Genomic DNA, 13,717 nt, shown 5'->3' with positions numbered 1-13,717 from the left:
GGGCCTCAGTTGATTTTATCCGTGTTCTTTTTTGTAGTTTTTTTTTTTTTTTTTTTTTTTTTTAAATCCAGGCAAAGCCAGTTTTCAGTTCACATGCACCAGTATAGGCTACATTAAATTAAGCAATGACATAAATTCTGTAGAGCAAAACAGAAACAGTTTTTAACTGTTAGGTTTACCTGTTAGGACCATTATCTCACTGAATGTTAGTTATTTTCTCTCCTCGCTTCTCACAAGGGAAGAGACTTTGTCAGTCGCAAGATAAATACCCACGCTTTGTGAAAAAGAGGCAAGTAATTTGAGTTTTTGTATTACACTTGACAATCATGCTGGAATCTTTCACCCCAGAAATGCTAATTACTCACAGCGGGAAAGTTATGGAGAAGGGCGACGGAGTTTAATATATTCCAGTGTTACCATGAAGTCGACAAAGCGCTGAATACGATCGGCTCTCCTGAAAGCGCAGATACCTTAAGCCAGCTGCTGAAGGATTATTCTTAATGGGAGAGGTTTTAACGAGCCAAGAACGACTTTACGGAGGTGAACTGCACACAGGAGTGCGTCCGAAGCAGAACGCCGTAATGACTATCATTGTACTGGAATTTTTACATGCTTGTCTTCTGTGGATTAAAAAGTCCCCCTGGTGACGTATGTAAAATAGCTCGCCTTAATTTATTAAACAAACATGACCCTCTTAAACGTTTCATAGGTGTTAGCTGATATAGGTCCACTGGAATTTAAAACCTCATTATTTCAGTAGGTGTCACGAACGACACTGTTTTAAAACTTTGTTATTTGCGACTGTCTAGCCTACTGACGCAAAAATCTAATCAAGGCTGAATAATCCTATACATGTCTAAATAACCCTAAATCACAAAACAGTAACCCATGCATTTACACGTTATTACATCTTCATAATTACTGTAAGTTCTAGCATCAAAAAATAAATAAATAAAGGTAAACTTTAATGGGCATCATCAAAAATGTTGGAATTGTGTTAGAGAGATTAAATCACAAATACACCTCATTGATCGGTTTGGTGTTACTCAGATAACCAGGAGATGGCGCACCATAGCAAGCAGAAGCAATGAGAAGCTCGTCGATCAGAAGGGAAGTTGAGACGAGGCAGTCTCTAGAAACTTCCACAGTTAGGTCAGGCCCCCAGCAAGGCCTTGCTCTTTAACTGTCGCTAAAGCGGCAATAAAGTAGCCTTTAAACGTACTCTTAAATGTGCCTTATGTTCCCAACTGCTGTTTGCATCTGTGTTGTTTTCTAAAGTGGCTGTTGAGGTCAGTGTCTACAGTGGTGCCTGAACCGCGATGAATTCATCCCGTGGCCAGGCCTCCTGGGCATAATCCCATTCTTCTCCCATAAGCCTTTTATGATCTTTCCCCTCTTTTCCCACCCTCCTCATTTCTCCCAGAGCATTCCTAGCTGCCGCTTCCGTGGGGCTGCTGCCTCGTCCGAGCTGCTGAGCATCCGAGTTGCGCGACGGCGTCAGGGTCTGGCTGGCTGACAGCGCCAGTCAGAGGCGCGTTTAACAGACACGGATCATAGGTGCCCTGGCAGACAGCTGAGAAAGCTACCGCTTGTTTGCTACAGGGCTCGGGAAGTAGAGAGCGTTACGGGGGCATATGTTCCTTGGCAGCGAGCATTCTGCTCTCCCTCTCCCGCTCTCTCATTCTCTCTCCTCTCATCCTCTCTCCTCTCCCTCTCTCTCTCCTCTCATTCTCCGTGACTCAGCCAGGCTCTGGTAAAGGAGATGGGCAGCAGGCTGATTAGAATGACAGGCGTCTTGTTCTGTGAAAGGCTGGGCCCCTCTTTCTCTCTCTCTCCCTCTCTCTCTCTCTCTCTCTCTCTCTCTCTCTCTCTCTTTCTCTCCCTCTCACTATCTTTCTCTCCCTCTCACTCACACACTCTCTCACACACACACACACACACATACAATGAATGAAAGAAGGAGAAAGACAGGGGAAGAGAGAAATAAAGGAGAAGAGAGGGGACAGTTGCAGTTGCTACAGAGCTGAATGGGAGAATCTTTACATGCTCCTGTCAGGCAGACATGAAATGATAGTGCACACACACACACACACACACAGACACACACTTAAACACACACACTTAAACACATGTGCACACATACACACACACACACACACACACACACACACACACACATAAACACACGCGCACACATACACACACACTTAAACACACACACACAAACATACAGACACTCACAAAAACACACTCAAGTACACACACTTTCCACTTTTTCTCACATTTCAATTTGATAAAAGTGCCTAACACTAATAAAACCCACACAAACGCGCTGTTCCATTTACACAACAACAAGAAACCACACTTACTGCATACTCCATTACTGAACACAGTTTGTACCTTAGTGGTTCTTGCTATTACAACATCAGCAAACACAGAGAACAAGCCACTAAATAATAAGGAAACTGAAAATAAAATATTTATATAAACATATTCTGATGTAAGAATTTTAATGTGCGACCACTGTGAAAACAGCAACAAAAAAGTAAAACAAAAAATGTGTTTACTTTTGAGTTTTTAACCAGAGGTCTGTCCATGTAGTTCTGTTTTCCACAATATTTCTGAAATAATATATGTATTCATTAAAAAGAAATCTCATTGCTAACACTTAAGCAATTGGAATCAGGTTGAGGCTAACTGCAATGGACAACTGATATGTAGATGGATTAGCTTTAATGAGTTGGCAAGAATTTATGGTCTTTTTATGCATGAATGCAAGTACTGGCCGTGCAGATATTTTTAGAACTATTTAGTACAGAATGTTGAATGGAAGTTTTAGAAATAACTAAATTATATTGAGCTTTATGTTGGGTAACGCTTTGCAGACTACACTACTCAGTATTCTTTAACATCTAAAATATGTTTCCCATGTATGCTTTACTTTTAAAACCACTAAGCCTTTGTGTGTCTTCAAAAATCAAACAAACATCAAACACCAAAATCAGTTACTATAAAGAACGGTAATCATTAATTATCTGTAAATTGAATGACGTTTTGAATAACTGAAGGCACCTTATACAACGTACTGATGCTAAAGATTTCCAATCGTGTGCTGAACAAAGAAGCGTCTTACCCATTGCACTGCCTGGAGAGAATCAGGACTGCATTCACACGACTTTGGGTAAGTAGAAAGGAGGGGTTTTACACGCTGAGCTATCTCTTTAAACTGGGCGTGTTCAAGATATTTTAGAAAACAATCTACCTTTTAATACTCCGCATTAATCATTAGCAAATGCCACTTAACACAAGGTCAATTATACTCTTAATGGCTCTCATAACCATTCTGAGGCTCAGATCCCTCCTATGTGTGATTTGCTCATCGTAATCTCTACTACAGCACATTTTAAGTATCTGATTGATGGACAGGAAATAGAATCTGCCTATCATATTAAAACATAATAGAACACCATGCAGAACGGGGTCAGGCTGAGGGTGGAAGACTTCCTTCTGACATGATTGGGAAGGAATCTGGACTCAAATGGGGCTTTAATGTTTTACATAGAGAGAGGCCATGGTTATATTTCAGGTAGAGGCTTCTATAAATCCAGATAGTTTGGCCATTTTCATTATTCTACTTCCGAAAAGGAACTAATTTCAGATAAAGACTGAAGGCGACATTGGAGACATAGCAATTTTTCACCTCACTAAATGAATGGGCTTTAACTTACGAAGTTGTCCCGTTCCATTTTTTCTTTAGTTGTTCTATTGCTTCAGAAAATATTGTAATATTGTCCCTTAATAGGACCCGAGTTTATTCCTGCGCCAGTCTCTTCCACTGGCGCTACCATCAGCCATGCTGAAGACATAATCCCAAGATTAATTCCCCCACTGCAATGACCACCGCATTGTTTGAACTAGACCCCAAACTCCGCAACTTTCGATTGAAAATTATTGATTTAAAGTCAGCTTACTGAGGATTTCATTTGTTTGGTGGAGTGAGAGCTGTTAATGCACGGTAATATTTCCATAACTTGTAGGCGTAACTTGCACGATGCCGTCTTGTTTCACATCTACTGTGTGTATGCTTACAGTATTGGTCGAGGAATTTAAAATTTTGCTCATGAATCAAAAATACATTGATCGGCCAGCTGCTCTGGCATTCCACGGTATCAGAGCACAGAGAGTTTGTATACACTTTACTGCCAGATTTACTGGCTTTTTAAAAAAGCTGTAGCTAAAGTCTATCTGGCACAGATCCAAAGAATGTGAAAAAAGGGCTTTTTGGGCCTTATGCCTTTTGGCTCTCTAGCTGTTCCTGGCGGTGCTCGGTGGCACGTTCAGATGTTCAGCGCACGCACGCGGCTGCCATGTAAATGGGCTATCTCTCCCTGCTTGCGTTCGCACCTTTCCTCGTTTTCATTATGCGGGGCTAAGTGGGTGGCGTGGCCGCCCCCCCCTCCCCCTGTGCTCTCTGTCATCTTTATATTATATTTTGGGTAATAATCACTGCTATCAGGCCGTCGTCCCCCCTCTCTCTTTGTTTCATTTCCTGCTCGCTGGCAGCCACGCCGTCTGCTGTCTGCTTATCCCGCTCGTCGGCTTTTGTGAGGCACGGGCCCCTACAATGGGGAGCCGTGGCGGAGGAGGCGTGAGGTGGCGCAGCGTGTCATTAACTCTTTATTGCCGCCTTACGGCGAGCCAGACAGCGGTCCGCCTCGTGGGCACGCCATCCCGCGGCGCTCCCCCACCCCCCACCCGCGTAACCGCGCGCGGCGGTGTCTATTAACACGTCCGTCCTCCTCGCGCGCATCAACAGGTGCTTAAAGTCCTCCGATGCCGCTCGCGTTCCGCGTCGCGCGAACGCCTGCGTTCAGTTGTCACACTGTAACTGTTTCCGCGAGTTAAACGGCCCCTGTTTTGCAGAGTGATATCGTATAAACTGTGCGTGACAGCTGGTTAAAAGATGCACCAATGTGTACTTGCTGTAGACCCGAATAATGCAGCAATTATTTCAATCTAGTGGATTTTGCAATACTACAACACTTTCAGAAATGAGAGGTTAAGCTTGTATTCTTGATGACATTAGTACTGATTTCTTGCTGCATTAAATAACTGATTTCATATCATATTGTTTGTTCATTGTATCAGTGAATGAGTAGCGTGTTGTACTGTTAGCATATAATGTGATGATTTCCTACTGCCAGAGCTAGGCATCAGGAGGCATCAAACAACAAGAATCATTTCAAAAATAGTAATAGGAGACGGGAACACATGGGAGCGCATTTGAAGCATGCCCAATGTAGGCTTTTCCATATCGACTGGCTTTTTCAACTTCTGCAGCCATGTCAAGGCTGCCAACATTACAGCAAATAACCGAACAGAAAATACAGAAGGGAGAGATTTAACATAGAGGAGAATTGATTTTTCCCCCTCCCATGCCCAGGGGAACACTTTACACGAAATCAGACATTTTACAGATCTGTTTAACCACATCTAGGGTGTGCCTTAAAAACAGCGAGGGTTCAAAGCCACCTACAGTGCAATGTTCTTTTTGTTTACAATTTGTGGTGCGACACTGACAGCCATGGAAAAATGTGGCCACCGTGACCGGTAATGAACCAAATGTGCCACAGAGTTCACTAGTAAGTAAGTACTAACAACAACAAAAAAGCCACAGGAATGTATTTAAGGCAAGAAAACAGCGGAATCTGCACCACAAAGGAGCGTGTGGCTCTCCCGTGAACAAGAGGAGGAGGACTTTGGTGAGAACACCACATTCTGGCATTTTACATGTGTAAATTGTCTGTCCTGTCTTCACATCTCCAGGGACCGTGGGACAGGTGGCCATCATATCCATAACAGATGCTGAAGAGAAACACCGCTGATGAGATCTTCTGGCTACGGAGAGAAAGAAGAACGTGAAAATGAAGTCAGCACTTTTGTCTGCAATCATACCCGGGGCCGCTATGTTGGGGTGCTTGTAAACTCTTGTTCCCTGGCGACAAGAGCTGGGGGGGGGGGGGGGATTTCGGCGATTGCATATTTCTTCAGTCATTGGCATGGATTTGTCTGGTAACATATGAGAGTATTTCTCTAGCATAAAGAAGCGTTCATGAGAAGCAAGATGAGTGGAAGCACCCATGAATAGATCGTTTACAGCATAAACCGTCTCCTTTGTTTGAACCGAAGGCTAACAACAATGCAAAGAACAATAGAACGCAATAGTCCCTTTCTCTGTTGCCTGAGGAAAAGAACTGTGTTACTACAACAGATTTCTATAGCAACACATGATACTGGTTGTTACAGTCTTATTTTTTTTTTTTTTGCTATTGAGCTGAGTTTGATCGCAGAATAAAAGATGGCAATTTAAAAGGTACAGTGCTACCCCCCCCCCATTCACCAGTGAGTATTCAGCTAGTCCATGCCTTTGGCACATTACATGAATAACAAAACAGAAAACAAAGAGGTTCGCAACAGTCGAAGTTGCCTAGACTGATGAGGCTCCTGTTGTATGGGACAAAGACATGCTACATCTGCTTATGCTAATTAACGTGTTAGGCTAAACATGACCATGTATGCCATGAACATTTCGTATCTCTTAATCAGCTACAGTTAAAAGTAATGTTAGACCCTTGACTGCCTCACATTTCTTGTCGTTTCCTCTCCGCTCACTCTGGTTGGCCAGCTGTGCTGTAACATGGCCTGCCGTGTGCGGATGAGAGTTGGAGTGTCTGGGCTGGCGTTCCGGAGCTATGCGGCCGAGGTGATGAATATTAGTGTCTGCTCCACTGGTAAGTTTGAATTAATCATCTTGCGGCTGGAGAGAAGTGCTGCAGTCCAAAAAACACAACCAGCACGCTCACACAACGGTGATGTAGACCAACACAACCAGCACACTCGCACAAAGGCATTATAGACAACCACGGGACGCACCAGACCAGCACAGCACTGTTTTTCCCAAATGTTTGTTTGCCTGTTTATTGGCTGGAATGAAGGAAGATGGAGGCAGGAGGCTGGGTGACCTGCAGATGGAGCTGGGAACAGTGTAGCCACGCAGCCTCTTATCATCTTTCACTCATACAGGGAATCGTTACGAAGGGAAATTGAGATCAGCAGACTTCTGGCCTCCACCGTTTCATTTGGCGGCTGCTCCATGCCCCTAATGATGAGTGTAAAGCATTAGCCGGCATTTTCACGCCATTGCCTCCCTTCGGGCTTCCTCTCGCTCCCCCCCCCCCCCCCCCCCCCCCCATATATGCCTCCCTGGCATTCTAGCGTTTCTCTCGCCTCTCCAGTGCGTCGCGGTGATGGATGGACATGTGTCTGGGCGGAGGCGAGTGTGTATCTGGCCCTGGCGCGTCAGCTCACTTTTATCAAAGCAAGCACAGGTATATCCGGCCGCCATGGCTCATTAGTCCAGCGCTCTGTGCCTGAAACGTTTGAACTGCTGCCCGTCGCCCTCATGCAACACCTGCCCACCTCAAAGCATCACCCCCCCCCCACCAACCCCACTCCCACCCCCCACCTCCATCATATCACCGCTGCTCAGCTAACTTTGTAGTGCTTCGGGTAAAGGAGACAATCGAGCGGCAGCTATTAGCCGCTAGCGGGCTCGGTGGGGGGGATGGGCACGGGATGAGTGATTGATGGTGCCGCGGCCGCCGCGGCTGAGGGCAGGTGATCGGCGCTAACGAGGGAGCCATCAGTGCTTGTGCTGACTGATGAGGGCCACGGCGCTAATATTGGCAGGCGATTGACAGTGAGCACGGCGATTAGCGCAGCTGAAAGCCCCTCAACCACTCCACCCTCTTCCCCCATGCACCATCGGCCCCTCCCGCTCTGAGGCTGACCGCTGGATGACTCTGGCCGACTGTATTGACCAAGGGATCAGAGCCCAGGACGATAGAGAATTTTTACTCGGAGAAGATGGCATGTGCTAAGTATTAAAGTGCTTCATCCTTGTGTGTGTACTTCTGTGTGTGTGTGTGTGTGTGTGTGTGTGTGTGTGTGTGTGTGTATATATATATATAATATATATATATATATATATATATATATATATATATATATATTATATATATATATATATATTCCTGCTATGTATTTGAATCCCCACCCACATTCACCTCCTCAGCCTTTGTGCAAATACGTTACATATCCTTTACATGCATCCATCAGAATCTCTACTCACCCACATCCACTGTGAAATTTCATGAGAACACGGTGGTAATAATGCTCTAAACTTTCCAATAACACCGAGGCCCCACCATACTGAGAAGTACTTGCCCGGCAGACAAGGAGATCCATAATAAATCTCGCCATTGTGGTGTGCCGTTCAGCGGAAGCCAGCTCACCTTGTTAGTAGCTAACAAACAGCCTTGGGCCTCCTGGTTAGCTTCACAGGTCTATTACTCTTCTGATGAAGAGCCCATGTCTGATATCAACACAATGGCAAGGCAGGCCGCGCCGTCTTTTACGGAGACAGTCACTCCTCGGCACTCTGCATCCTATCCTGTAAATATGTCGACACATCGGCGAAACTTTTATGAGCACGGGGTGGATGCTAAAGCATCCATATTCATGGGGAAATGTGAAAGGGCTTCAACCACGTGCATGCTGCCTTATGAGCGTTAAGCAGTTGGATCCTGTGACGAATATAAGACATGCATCCGAGTGTGCACGCTGTGTAGCACTGTGTGTGGAAAAGCCTTGTACCTCCTTTCTTCTCTCTAGCCATCTGAACGAGTAAACTCACGGGTCATTTTTGGCATATTATCTTAAACGTCATGTTTGCTGTGCCCAACCGAATATGACTAGCATATATACTAACATTTGTCTTTTAATGCGAACGCTCAGTTTCCTCATGTGTAGTTAATACCAGCATGACAGCTCGCCAGATGCCAGACACCATTTTGTGAAGCACGCCCTTTCCTGAACTGACGCCATCTTCTTGGTCAGTGAATCAGGATAAAGACTTTAAGTCCTGAGATGTGGGGCCACCTAATGAGGCGGATGATCTGCCCCAGCTGGATCTGTCTTTCTTAGTTTGGGACAGACACGAAGACACAGACTTTGGAACCGGCTTCGGAAATGCCAGACATAGAGTCGCGTTGGGTTCGGATCAATGGCTGGTGCCTGGGAGACTTGCTCTTGTTCTGCGCGGGTCAAAGGGGAGAGGAAGCAAGCCTCACAAGCACCGTCTTTTTTGAATCAACATGTAGTTTTCCCTAACCACATGTACAGAGAGTGCACTTCCCTTGTATCTTCGCAATAATTTCTAATTAATTCAAACAAAATGTCACGGCAGCTATGACGTACTAAACCTAACATTTCCTGCATACAAGCCATAAAATGAGAACGAAAACATGACATGTGATGAGAACAGGACAGTAACTGTGTTTGAAGGTCCTCTGGGTTTCTTCATAATCTATTGACGGAAACGTTCCCAGATTAATTTAATCCGTGACTTAACATACAAATGTATAAAAATGACACAACAGTCATTCGCATTCACATTCGTTAAATCCAACTATAACAGGAATCTGCTGTTAAATATGATCCATGGGTCAATACTGTCTGCACTGGTTATTGACTGGCTACCCATAAGCAGATTGGGACTGATTTTTTGTTTGTACAGTGCATCTCTCTAAAGACACTAATTGGGATGTTAGCAGGCTGACAGTGTGTTACTGCGTGGGTGATAAGATGTGAAGAATATAATATCACCTTGGTGTAAAAATAGAGAGATAAAGAGCTAGGCTGAGAGAAAGAATGCAAGGAAGACAGAGACAGAGAGAAAGAGAGAGAGAAGCTATTGGCACTGCTAAAGAAATGGGTTGCCATAAATTCAGTTCGGTGTGATTTCTGCTAAAGCATTGTTATGAAACACAGTTTGTAGAAAGAGGTGGGAGGGGGTGGAAAAAACGACACAGAAATCAAAGATATCCATCAAATTAACACATCAATGACTTGACTGTAATCTCCCGAGCTCTCGGCATGGCAAACACTTGCTTTGCCACTGTCTGGTGATTTATCAATGCAAAGCTAATAGCATCAATATGAATCTAACTAAAAATCAATATTTCATTACTAAATTGTTGGAGGGAATGAAGAGGAATGGAGAGGACCAGGATGGTTCTCTTGGGTAGGAGCATCTGGAGTTCAATGTGACAAGATGAGTGATGCGTGACTCTGGGGCGCTGAGAGAGGACACAGAGAGGACAGGCCCGAGTCGAGGAACAACCACGAAGAGACTGCTCTAACACACACACACACACACACACACACACACACACACACACACACACACACACACACACACACACACACACACAAACGCACGCGAGTCAGGGAACAACCATGAAGAGACTGCTCTAACACACACACACACACACACACACACACACACACACACACACACACACACAAACGCACGAGTCAGGGAACAACCACGAAGAGACTGCTCTAACACACACACACACACACACACACACACACACACACAAACGCACGCGAGTCAGGGAACAACCACGAAGAGACTGCTCTAACACACACACACACACACACACACACACACAAACGCACGCGAGTCAGGGAACAACCACGAAGGCTACTCTCCTTACGCACACCCACCCCACCCACCGCCCACCCCCCCAACCCGCACACACTTTCTTTTTGATCATGCTTTCACTTACATTCATTTACTCACCACCTACTAATAAAGTCCCCTAATTTTTTCCTCTTTCTGTCATGTCTCACATTCTTTTTCTCCTTTGAAAGCCAAACGAAGCAGCCACACTTCTGTTGTTTAGGACACTCTGGGTGCCTCGTACTTATCCTCGCCTCTCAGCTCTTTAAAATGAGTGAACGGACATTTACATGCCCGCACTCGCGTCTCTTGGCAGTGCTTGCAACGGCCTCGTCCCAGACGGCAACTCGTGCATCCACGGCGGTGTTTCCCTCAATGCTCGCGGCCGCTGTGGCTTCCGTGGCAGTGCAGGCCCGGAGGCGGGGTCCCGATCTGCATCCCTGCAGCATCTGATGGGGCGCATTCCTCTGCTCCTTGCATGCCCAACATTTAGTCTGCATACCGTTTAAACGCGCACGCCCCGTCTTTCCTTCTTTCTTTTTAATCTTGCGGCCTTGCGAGACTGCTTTAGACATGCACGGATTGACGTCCCTATGTTTTGAAAGCCCTGGGGGCAAACTCACTGGAGTTCAAAACTAGCAGATTTTCTGGTGATGCTGGAGAGAGAGGAAGAGAGAGAGAGAGAGAGAGAGAGAGAGAGAGAGAGAGAGAGCGCATTTGATCTCTAAAGAAGCAGCAGTCTCACTAATGATGATATGGATGCGCTAACTTCTAGAAGAGAGGGAGGAAAACGAGAGGGAGAGAGAGAAAAAAGCAAAGTATGACAACTCCCAAAGGTGAGATATGCGCCCGTGATATGTTTGCTCTTCCTTCAGGGCTTCAAGAATGAGTTTATTTTTCCTGATATATTTCCATCTTATTAATTCTTCTCTTTTAAGGTCACGCTTGTACTAATATCGCCAAAATAAATGTCCCTGAAGAGGGATGAATATTGCATTTTTCGAGTGTCGATTTCTAAGAGACAGCTGTAGGGACATGCAGTGAAGCTTCGAGAGGCAGGGATGTGGCGTCGAGCTGTCCCAGTCGAGATGCTAGCACCGGGGAGCCACGCTCGGGACCGTAGCGTGGAACTTCCATAGGAGCTGAGCCAAACCCCGCCAACCGCTGTAATCATTAGCTTCAAACAGCCGCAGCTTGTGCGCTATTACAGCGGATTTAAAAAAAAACTAAAGAAAACCCGCTCTCTGGTTATAATTATCAACGGGCCAAAAGCAGGTGTTTAGAAAGTGAATTAACAAAGGAATACAGAGGTGAATCATTCAGGGGACATAGTGATAGAGAGGATGGGGTGTGGTTGGGGAGACCCATCATTAAAATTCTGCAAATTTGTTACTGGACTTTTGGTTCAATTTGGTGTTTTGAGGCTCTATCCATTTAACACGTGATTAAATAGCACGAAAGAAGGGTGGATCTGTTAAAGGAGTTTTGTCGAGGGAACTCTCCTCTCCCACAGCAGATGTTTGTTCATAGGCGGACCAGAGAAGTGGGACCATTTACCCAGGGGAGAAAAGCGTTGAGGTTTTGGAGTGTTAAAAAACAGAGAATGACACACTCCTACAGTGTTGGAGAGTATGTTTATGTTGATTCATTGTTCTTTCTTTCCTGCTTATTCTTTTCATAGTTTAGAAATAAACAACAAATGGACTCTTCTTTTTCTTGTATGACCTGTTGGCATGCACAGATTAAATAGGAATGTGTCAAGCACTGGACTGAGACAACAGTGGGCGGGAGGAACCTAAACAACCATACTGGTGTGAATGTTAAAAGGCTTTAGGAAACAAGATCCGTGGACAGAACGACGGCAACTTCTGAGAGAGTGAAAGGATCCACCTTGACCCTGGAGGCCATGGGGAGCACCAGGCCAGGAGAGGCAGTCTGTGCCTATAGCTCTCTCTGCCCTTGCATGGCAGGTGAACAGACAGGGGCCTCACCCTCATGCTGTAGGACCCCCACTTTACATTCCCTCCAGGGGCACGGCTGCCCTGACGGATGCCCGCTTGCACACCCCGCAATCATGGGCGCACCTGCCCGAGTGCAAACTCCACAACAGGGGTCAGCAGCAAGCCTGATGGGGGTAGGACCCGCCGGCTTTACGGAGGCCAACGTCTCTGGCCGTGCTCCTGCACGGACGCCTCTGTCAACAAACTGGCTCCCAATCTCTCGGTGAAGCCGGACTTGGCCCACGCTTGTCCGTTCCCAGTCTAGACTTTAACTGGCATGTCGGGAGCCAAAGGGCACAGAGCAGCAGACTGGCTGGACGACGAGACGACCGGCTCACCCGGTGCAACACGGCACTCCCAGGCGGGTCCTGACCTACGGCTCTGGGGGTCGAGCAGCTCCTGCTGAAGTTATCCGCGTCAAGTCTTGCTCCACCACCCCCTGCTCTTGCGTATGAAGTAGGCGACGTGTTTACCGAAGCCCTGACCCTGCATGTGACGCTGCGCCTTAATTGCATTAGCCGAGTTACATTAGTAGGTTTGTGTCGTACAACTCGTGTACTGGTCCGTGCACGGATCCAGATTTCCATGAAGGGCATGTGAGGGCGGCGAAGAGTGGACTCTTCTGATCTGACTCTTCCATTGGACTCTTGTTGGTGATGACTTTGAATGTTTCAGAGGTTAAACAGCACTGAGTTTAGCCTACATTTCTATCTTCAAGAGGTAGACGTCATAGCAGCAATTCACTGAAACAAAGCCAAACAAACATCGTACAACCTAAAGAGGTCATGGTGCTAATAATTAGTGAGTTGTTAAAAGCAAGCGCAGAAGCTGAAAACGTGGGGACGGACACGGTCAGGATAACTGGGCAGAGCAAAAGGAAGTGAAAGTGTGATTCTCGCTGTCATCTGAGCTGTCCGTCGTCTTGTATGGAGCGTGTTTTTGGCATCGCACGTTTTTTTTTCCTGTGCGCGGAATGGACAAAAGGAGAGGAGAGGAGGCGCGAGGACGAGGGAGGGAGGGAGAACGCGCGAGAGGGAGAGCATCCTCGAGCACAATCGATCTTTGTTGAGCAAACTCTGAGCAGATGGCGTTGTGTGTTTGTGACACACTGCCTCCCACACTGCTGATT

This window comes from Electrophorus electricus, chromosome 4 (genome assembly GCF_013358815.1).
Source record: "Electrophorus electricus isolate fEleEle1 chromosome 4, fEleEle1.pri, whole genome shotgun sequence".
Classification (NCBI taxonomy): Eukaryota; Metazoa; Chordata; class Actinopteri; order Gymnotiformes; family Gymnotidae; genus Electrophorus; species Electrophorus electricus.
This window is presented reverse-complemented; position numbering follows the sequence as displayed.